The 8,917-nt window shown below is 38.8% G+C and overlaps 1 long non-coding RNA gene across 1 annotated transcript; it reads right to left on the minus strand.

The window, feature by feature from the left end:
- Positions 1 to 613: 613 nt before the first annotated feature.
- On the minus strand, positions 614 to 8,173 carry LOC122190243. Its single transcript, XR_006182096.1, has 4 exons — positions 8,014 to 8,173; positions 4,776 to 4,871; positions 3,634 to 3,688; positions 614 to 2,683 (listed from the first exon to the last, which is right to left on the minus strand). It is a non-coding gene; the product is annotated as an uncharacterized LOC122190243 (long non-coding RNA).
- Between the last annotated feature and the right edge of the window lie 744 nt (positions 8,174 to 8,917).

Raw genomic sequence — 8,917 nt, forward strand, 5'->3', positions numbered from 1 at the left:
AGAATTTTCAAGAATACTTAAGTGAGTGTTCCTACTTTGCCTATCTCCAGGAAGCCTGTCTTCAGTCTGTCAAGAGCACATCATAATAAAATAATAAATTTATAACTTTTTAGTATTTGTGACTATGATATTTTTCCAAAGGCTGCAACAAAATTTAGGATTTCCCAGATCATATCATAAGTATACAGGGGACAGTGGTAAGTGTAAAGACTCAGTATAATGCTAGTATGCAAGATGCAAATGAAAGAAATGAGCAACTTCAAGGAGACTGATTTTCCCAGGATTATCACCCATAATAGTTGCTACAAACCTGGTTTTTTGTTTGCTTTGTCTGTTGGGCTATTTTGCAACTGCAGTCCCAAATTCAGCATCTAAAGATTTGATTAGTATGAGGAAAGCTGAGAATGTCAAGTTAGTCAAGAAACCTAGTGTATGTGGTGTTGGCTCTTTTTGTTTGCTTTCCCTAAGGATTATTGAATATATTTCTCAACTAAGCCACTCAATGCCTTTAATGACATTTCCCCCTTACATTATTCATTTTTATTTTCATAATTTATAGAAGGAAAATTTTCCACCAAAGTTTAAATAAAATATATGCTATTCAGTTCTTTTCATTATTCATTGAGCTGTAGCTTGCACTTTCTTTTTCACAAAAACAGTTCATCAAAAATGAAAGTGCTTGAGAAGAAGGGGGGCACTGATATAACAGATACGGCAAGGAACTGCAGAAAAAAATCCCAGAGGTTATTGCATTTTACTACTTGGAAGGTAAGCAAACAAGAATAAATATATAAGCCAGTTGGAATTTGCCACAAAAGGAAAATTCTGATTGGTTACTCTTAAAGAAGACATAGAGTTCCCTGATAACTTTCATGAGTTCTGTGATGCTTGGTTTTGTTTGTTTGAGAAGCCCTGGAGACAGAGTTAAGAAGATGCTTGAAAATTTTGTCTATAATTTTTTTTTCTTTTTTTTAAATACCAAAGTGAGTTTCTAGCCTGCAAGGCAAGAGTCAAGAAATAGAGATTACCAAACAATTTGCCTGCAGAAACCAGAATGTTTAAAAGAAACCCAGCATGCGATGGTCATGATTAAATAAAATGAATTTTACAACACCCTGGCTTCTGGGGATCATCTTACTATATAATACAACAAGCAATCCCAACAAGTGCATAATGCTCCACAAGGTTCTGCTGGCTTTCCCCACTATCTGGACACGCTTGTGGTGTGCTTCTCATCATTTCAGCTACAGGTACTTCTACTTGCACAGTACTGGAGGGATTACACCTATCAGGAACCCACTAAATGAAAATTAACCATAGTGGAAATGGGGTAGAAGAGCATGACTGAAAACATTCCCAGGGCTGCGTCTGCAGAAGTGAAAATAAACAACACTATTCCATGAGAGGATGTTACGTGTGCCCCACTGAGAGAACAGGACACACCAAAATGCGCAGGCTTTCTCATCCTTCAAAAATTACTTGGTAATAATTTGGTTAGGTAAATGCTTATATTCATTTATTGTCAGCAGCTGGAAATAATGAGGCATCTGCATGCAGGCTACTGCCAGACTTAAACAGTATTTGAACATCCTCATGGTAAAATAAGTTTTTTTTCCTGTATTTAAATGAAGTTTTCTGCACTTCAGTTTGTACCTGTTGCTTTTTGTCTTGTCACCAGGCCCTAGTGAACAGAAAGCCCAGCTCCATCATTTTTACTCTTTCTATCAGGTATTCATACACCTTGCTGGAGTCTTCTTTTATCCCAGCTGCACAGTCCCAGCTGTCTCAGCCCCTTCATATGTCAGATTTTTCAGGTCCTTCATCATCTTCATAGATCTTCAGACGACTCTGTATGTCCGTGTCTCTCTTGTAATGGAGATCCCAGACCTGGACTCAGTACTCCAGATCTCACTGTGCTGAACAGAGAAGAAAAATCACTTCCTTTAATCCACTAGAAATGCTCCTCCTAGGGCAACCCAGGAGGCTGACAGCCATTCTTGCTGCAAGTGTGTATTATAGTGAGTGTTACTCACTTATAGTCTACTGGTTGTCCATAGACTTTTCCTGTCAAGCCAGTTGGCGAAAGCTTGTATGGAGACACTGGGTTAGTAGTAGCTGTGACTTCACATTTCACCTTGCTGAGCTTAAAGAGAGTCTTCTCAGTTTGTCTCTCCAGCTCATTAAAGACATTCCAAATAGCAGTCTCTAAACTAAGAGGCAGCTTCACAAGACATTGAGCCTATAACTCCTACTTAGCTTCTCAGTCAGAACTAAAAGCTCAAATACTTCAGTGGATCTGGTGTCAACTTTGTGCTATTGCATGAACAGCCTGACAGGAAAAAGCATATCTATCATGCAAAGCTGCTCATGGGATGTTGGAGATCCAGGCCCAAGGTCCTACTGTACCTCACAGGAAGTGTTTTTAAGTTCTGTTGTAGGCTTCTGATGGGGCTGTTCCAGTTCATGTAACATTAACATGTTACAGGTCTCCTTGATCCCAGAGGAACAAATCAATCATTGTTTGGACTAATTCTTCTACAACCATATCAGTATACTTGTATCTTCATTTTTCTTCTCAGAAGAGCTGGAAGCATGTCAGATTACACCCTTTGGACAGTCTGACTTTGCAGAGCATTCTTGTGAGGGGCAAATGATTTCTTTTTCCAGCATTTCTGTCCTGTGCCTACACAAAAATAAGAGCAGCACAGAGTGTATATTCACAAGGAGGGCGAGCCTCATAAAATCTTTCTGTACTTGTTCTTTATTCCTTATTTTGGCTCCAAACTTAGCCACTAGAAGCAAGTACAATCAAAACAACTAATTTTTAATCACGTAATGAGAAATAGATAAACATTAAAAAGGGAGTAATTTCTCAAGATGTGCAATACAGAAAGGACTTTCATGATTAAAAAAATGTTTTCCTCTTTAGAGTGATGTTTTCTTAGGAAAACATTGTCTAGTATGTCAGCTTTGGTAGAAATAGTGCCATTATCACTAACGTGTGCTATTTTTATTCTGTTAGCTACTTAAAATGAGTTTGACAGAGGAAAAATGTGACCATTAGGCAGTCAGAACAATTCTACTTAAAAAAATTGCTGGTCAAAAAAAATCAAATAAAAGGGAGGAAAAATTTAAATCCCATGAAAATAATTCTTTAAAAAATACAGCCATATAAAAATATGGAAGTGAATATGAATACATATATTAAATTAGTTCCACATAGATCTTTATGCAATTTCCTCTTACGTAGGAAACTGGAGAGATGGTTTATTTATATGTAGGCCACTCTGAAAGTAATGCCTCCTACTTATTTATTTTCATGGGAACTATAACAGAGGATGACAGCAACACTACTTGATAGGGTAAATTCTCAGCTAAAACCACTGTTTCTCAACACAGTCACAGTCACTATTAGCTATGCATTCACCAGCAATGAACGAGAGCCTGTATGCCGCACTCCTCAAAATCTGCACCAGTAGAGGTGACCCACTGTTTCTGTTCCCACTGCTGAAACGTACCACCCACCACCACGCTGTGCTCACACCCACTGCTTGGTCTCCATAAGCATTCATCAAGCTTCAATGAATATCAGTGGATGCCATTTTTTCCATGCGGAAGAATTCAATGACACACCTTTGCTTCATCCACTCTTCCATGCCAGATGCCGTATGGACAGACTGCCCCTCTGCTACAACAAAATAAGAGAATATTGTCCTGAAGGTCTACACTCCACTGCCATACCATCAACATTCACCTCTGACATCATGGGCCAACAGGATACAACTGGAGGCATTACTTTCAAAGTAGCCTTTGTACGTAGTGGCAACTATCTCTTAACAATTCAAATCCAAGATACAGTCACATCAGTTACCTGGATTTTCTAGGCTCTGCTTCATTGTTCTCTTCTCTGAGGGCCTCAAGGAACACGGGGCTTAATTGATATTTCTTTCAAAATGAACTTTATATTGGTGTTCGTTATCTGCACTTCAATATCTCTAACAATTATTTTGCAGAGAAATCTGCACAAGTTGGTCTGCCAAAACCATTTTAATGATGTAAAGTTGTTTCTCATGCAGCATACTGCACACTTTCATATATTTGACTTTATCGCTGCTCTTTGCATGCGTAATTCTTCACACATTGTTAAAGCAACTAGTAACCCAGCCCAGCTGTAACAGTGTTGCTGTCCCATTGATTTACGTCAGGGTACAAAGGAAACCACAGACTCTTGTTGCTTCCGGCTCTGCTTTTTAGAACAGAAGTTACCACACTGCAGAATTAGGGCTTGATCTTGTCACTTGCTCCATGTTCAGTTACCTTTGTAGGTCCAGCTGGTGACAAGAAAGCAGGTATGACATCCAGGAAAAAAAAAAAAAAAAAAAAAAAAAAAACCCACTAAAAAGAATAGATTTAATGTAACCCCGTACTTAGCTCAGATTTCTGAGCCTTTTGAAGGAAAATATGTTTTCAGACTATAAATGGTGTAAGAACAAAGCTTCTGTAATCCATTTTTATATTGCTATGAAATGTTATAGTATCTAGTGGTGTTTGAGATATGCTATTACTCAAATGAAAACAGTATTTAAAAAGTACTTGTCTGTGGAAAGAAGGAGAGCTACTTTCTGAGGTACTGACACTTAGTTTATCATCTTGAACTCATCTTGAGTTCACTCTGTTCCGCTTCTCACTGACTCATATATTTCCCATTGAAGATTTATGTTTTAAACACATTTACAGGCCAGAAAAGTTAAGCCAGTGCGTTCTGTAACACGTACCTTATGTGTTTTCAGTCCGGTTTCCCAGGGGAATGCAGCCTATGTGATCTTGCTGTCTCAGCCCATCCATCCATCATGTGCTGCCTACAGCCTGGTCTGGCAGAAAGGTAAGATATCAATGACAAATAATTTCCTACAAATGTCACAAAAAACTGAGACAGGGCAGATGAGAAAGATCTAAATTAATGTCCTGCACAGAGGGAAAGGCTATGGAGTGAGTCTGTTATTGTCAACAACCCATTGGGAATAAATGCATCATACACGTGCAGTGTCAGCATATGTATGGGGAAGGGGCTGTAACTAAGACATGAGTATCACGAACATGAGAAGACAAGTCTCTCTGGCCATTCTTTCGCCACTCTTTGTCTAAAAGAAGAGGTAAAACAGAGGTAACAGGGGAAGCAAGGCTAGGATTGGAGGTGATGTCATGGCAGGGGTAGGCGCAGTGAAGGAATGAGGCACTGAAGAAAGGAAATCCATATGAAGGCTTCTGCACCAGCTCTGCTGGTTCTAAGGCAGTTTGCCTAGAATCATAATGGGAATTAGTCTCATGTTTGCTGTTTTAATACAATATTCTTGAGTGTGTCAGGGCAGTGGAGGAAGAACCCAAAGCTATGGAATCTATTAGCATGAATTTTGCTGGAAACGCTCAGCACAAAACAAATAATAGTTTCAAGCCTCTTGAAGGGAAATAGAGCCAGATTTGAAAATGTATTTTATATGTGCTCTTTATTATACTGTAGTTTCCTAGACACATTTCACTCCCAGAAAAAAAAAAAAAAAAAAAAAAAAAGGAAAAGAAACAAGAGTAAAATCTGCAGATAGCATATCATTACAGAACCTCAGAGACTGAAAAGATTCAACATTCCTATTAACAACAGCAAATAAAGAGTGATTGATTATATTAAGCCCAAGAACTTGAGTTCTGCTAAAGTATACATTTCATCCATTTATAATCTGAAGTTATCTAAAAATTAAGAATCCATTACCAACCCTGGCAATTTGTTTCCCATTGATTACTAGTAATGAATGTTCTTCATTTCTTATTTGAATTTAACAAGCCTGAGCTTGCAGCCATTCCGTCTTTTTATGCCCGTGTCTGTCAGGATAAAGAACCTTTAGGGCTTTTACTTCCTCTCCTCAAAGTACACTGTAATCACGTCTCTTCCAAGTTTTAATAAATTAAGCAGACTCAGCCTGTAACTAAAACTCTCTTCCTCTTAAATCATTTCATGGCCCTCTTCTGACCAGCCTCCAACTTCTCAACACATTGCAAACAAAGCGTAAGCAGCAAAGATGGGACTCATCTCACCAGACTGCAAACCTGTGAAAGGATCCCTTTGCAATCACTTCCTGCTAGAAGATAATTCCTCTTGTCTCAGCTCACATATCTATTTCCAGATGAGACAAATCTTTTCTAAATTACTGCTGTGGAATCTCAGTCTGTTATCCTAATGGCTATGCTCACCAACACTGTGTACCGAAATAAAATTGCATCCAACTAGGTCTACTATTTCCTTGCTTGCATAGCCAAAATGTGCCTCAATCCTTCCTGCTTCAGCACAACTTCAGAATTTCGCCTTGAATCATCTGCTCACCTTAACCCCTAAATCCTATTCAGGACTCTTATGTTCTTTACTTAGGTCAAGTTATTGAGTTGATTATAGCCATCCAGAAGACTCAAGCATATTGCGGTACTGAACATGGTAACAGGTATAAATGCCATGGAAAGAAAATGAACAACAAAGTTTGAATCCAAAAGTAGCTAGATTGTTTTTTTCCAAACACAAGGCAGTATGGTCCCTCTGACCACACAGTTTCATCCTTTCATTTCCATCACAGCTACCAGCTACTTCATCCCTTTGATAAAGACTGAGAGAGCTGATTTTTTCCTGTCAATGTCTCTGTCCAGCTTTGGAGCAAAGAATTAATACTTCACATTGGCTCTGCATACTGACATTCTTGAACAGCTTCTGCAGCTGTTGTTGGAGCTGCCAAGACAAGACTGAACAAGCAGAGGCACCAGGAGTAGAATTTATCTATGTGCTATGCTACACCTGTAGCTCATATACTCAGATATTTATGTTCTTGCAATAGCACCCCACATTCATGGGAGAGTGTTGGTTTACAACCATTAGGGAAGAAAAAAAAAAAAACCAGCAAAAAGACTCCTCCACTTATTATACCACTTTTCCTATTAAAATATATTCCCTGTTATATCCCAGGACTCTGCTCAAACCAAGATCTTGATTCTTTAGTCTAGTGTGCTTACTCTTAAACTGTCAGCCTGTGCATATATACATTAACCTGTGACAAAACTCTTCATGTGACTTAGATACAACTATTGAGGAATCCCAAAGGCTACATTTCTTAAGTTAAGTAGAAACATTTATCTGAAGTTACCTGCTTTTCTTCATGGTAGTTAAGAGAAGGCTATAAAACCAAGGCATTAAGACAATATTTAAAAACGTAGGTTATGCATATCACAATGTTTCTTCATCCTATCAGTCCAGTCAGCCCCAAAGCCTTAGCTCTATTTTACCTCTAACTTGCAGACAAATGGTTATATTACACATAGTTTGCACAGGCAGGCACCCACTTACATTGCAGGGCATCAATAAAAATTCTTTCTTTGACCTAAAATTACATAACAGATACAGTCTTCTACAGACAAAACCCCAGTGAGAGTGAAAATACAAAAGGTCTAGAAAGGTGAAAGTCTGCTTTTACTGACATTTAAAAAAGATTCAAATTCAGCAGGCCTGAAGCCAAGCAGGATTATGAAGTTTTGGGGTGTTTTTCTTCAAGCATAACAGAAACTCAGCCTTTTCAATATGAAACTATAAACACTTGACCAAACAGTACATAGGGCGTCAAATAGCGTGCATGGGGTCAAGCAGGCAAACCTTACTTATTTTCTTCCAGTTGTCTCAGTAAGTAAATAAAAGATTCCAAGTTATTTTGAATTGCTCTGGAAGCACCTGCATTTCTACACAAGAATAAGAGTATTTAATTTGACCCCAGATTAACAGCCAAACTAATTCTTAAGATTGTTAACTCTTTAAAATACGTATATTTATAATGGAACTGTAGCTTCACTGAATCCTATAGAGTGTTCTCTTTTTGTCTGCACAGTTTTTCTATTTAATACAGAGTGCTGTTAAAAGGCTTCCACTCCTTCAGATACCATTTGGTGCCTGAGCAACACAAGTGCCAAATCACTTCAACAAGACATTACCTTGCTTACTAATTCTCCTCCAGGCGCTCATCTTCCCACCATCTCCATATCATATCATACCATACTCCAGTGCTCCAGACACATTTAGGCCTTAGAATCAACAGCACTGAAGTACTGCTTCTACAACATTATAGGTGCATAGAAGCCCAGAACCAATGTGCAAAATCTGTGGCTGAGTAGCCCAGTCCAATCAGCACTAATAGGAACAAGAAGGCCCTGGTCAGGTTCTGATGAAAAACACATGGTTACAGTGAAAAGGCATGGTTCCTACTCCTTGTCATCTTCATCCTTGACACCTGTGGTATTGGAGGCATCTCTATGGGGCACAGCTATCTAGGCCCTCATCAGTGCTTTCAATGGTTGGGCTCTGTGGCAAGCTTTCCCTATTCTTTTTGTTTGTTCTGTGTTTTGTTGTTAAAGCTTATAGCCTTTTCCACACACTCCTTGCCCTACAGAAAGTGCACAGCTTGAGTAAGGAGAGAGATAGTTCTGCATGAACAGGCATGTTCAAGAAGGGAAATCCAATAGACAGAAGAAGGTTCAGCATTTTAGGCGAAGATTAGAAATGTGCAGTTTACTCCAGCACAATTGCAAGACCACACAAAGCCTCACGCTGAATGTGGCACCACTATGCATGGGTCAGAATATAGATGTACATGGACACCCATGTGAATGCTCATAGTAGGATTTAAATGCTAATAATCTCCTTTCCCATCTTGTAGAGAAACCCAATTTTGCAGTCCTTTTGGTTGTTTTCTTCTTCCAAGAATAAAGAACAAGGGCTCAGAAATTAGATTTGACAAGCAAGAACCTCCATAACCTGCCTATATAGCTCAGAGGATCAATCAGCTGAAAATTCAGACAGTAACTGGCATAATATCTAGAACATCGGTGTGAGCATTTG

This window comes from Lagopus leucura, unplaced genomic scaffold (genome assembly GCF_019238085.1).
Source record: "Lagopus leucura isolate 7727_CA_CO unplaced genomic scaffold, USGS_WTPT01 Super-Scaffold_73, whole genome shotgun sequence".
In the NCBI taxonomy this organism is placed as follows: domain Eukaryota; kingdom Metazoa; phylum Chordata; class Aves; order Galliformes; family Phasianidae; genus Lagopus; species Lagopus leucura.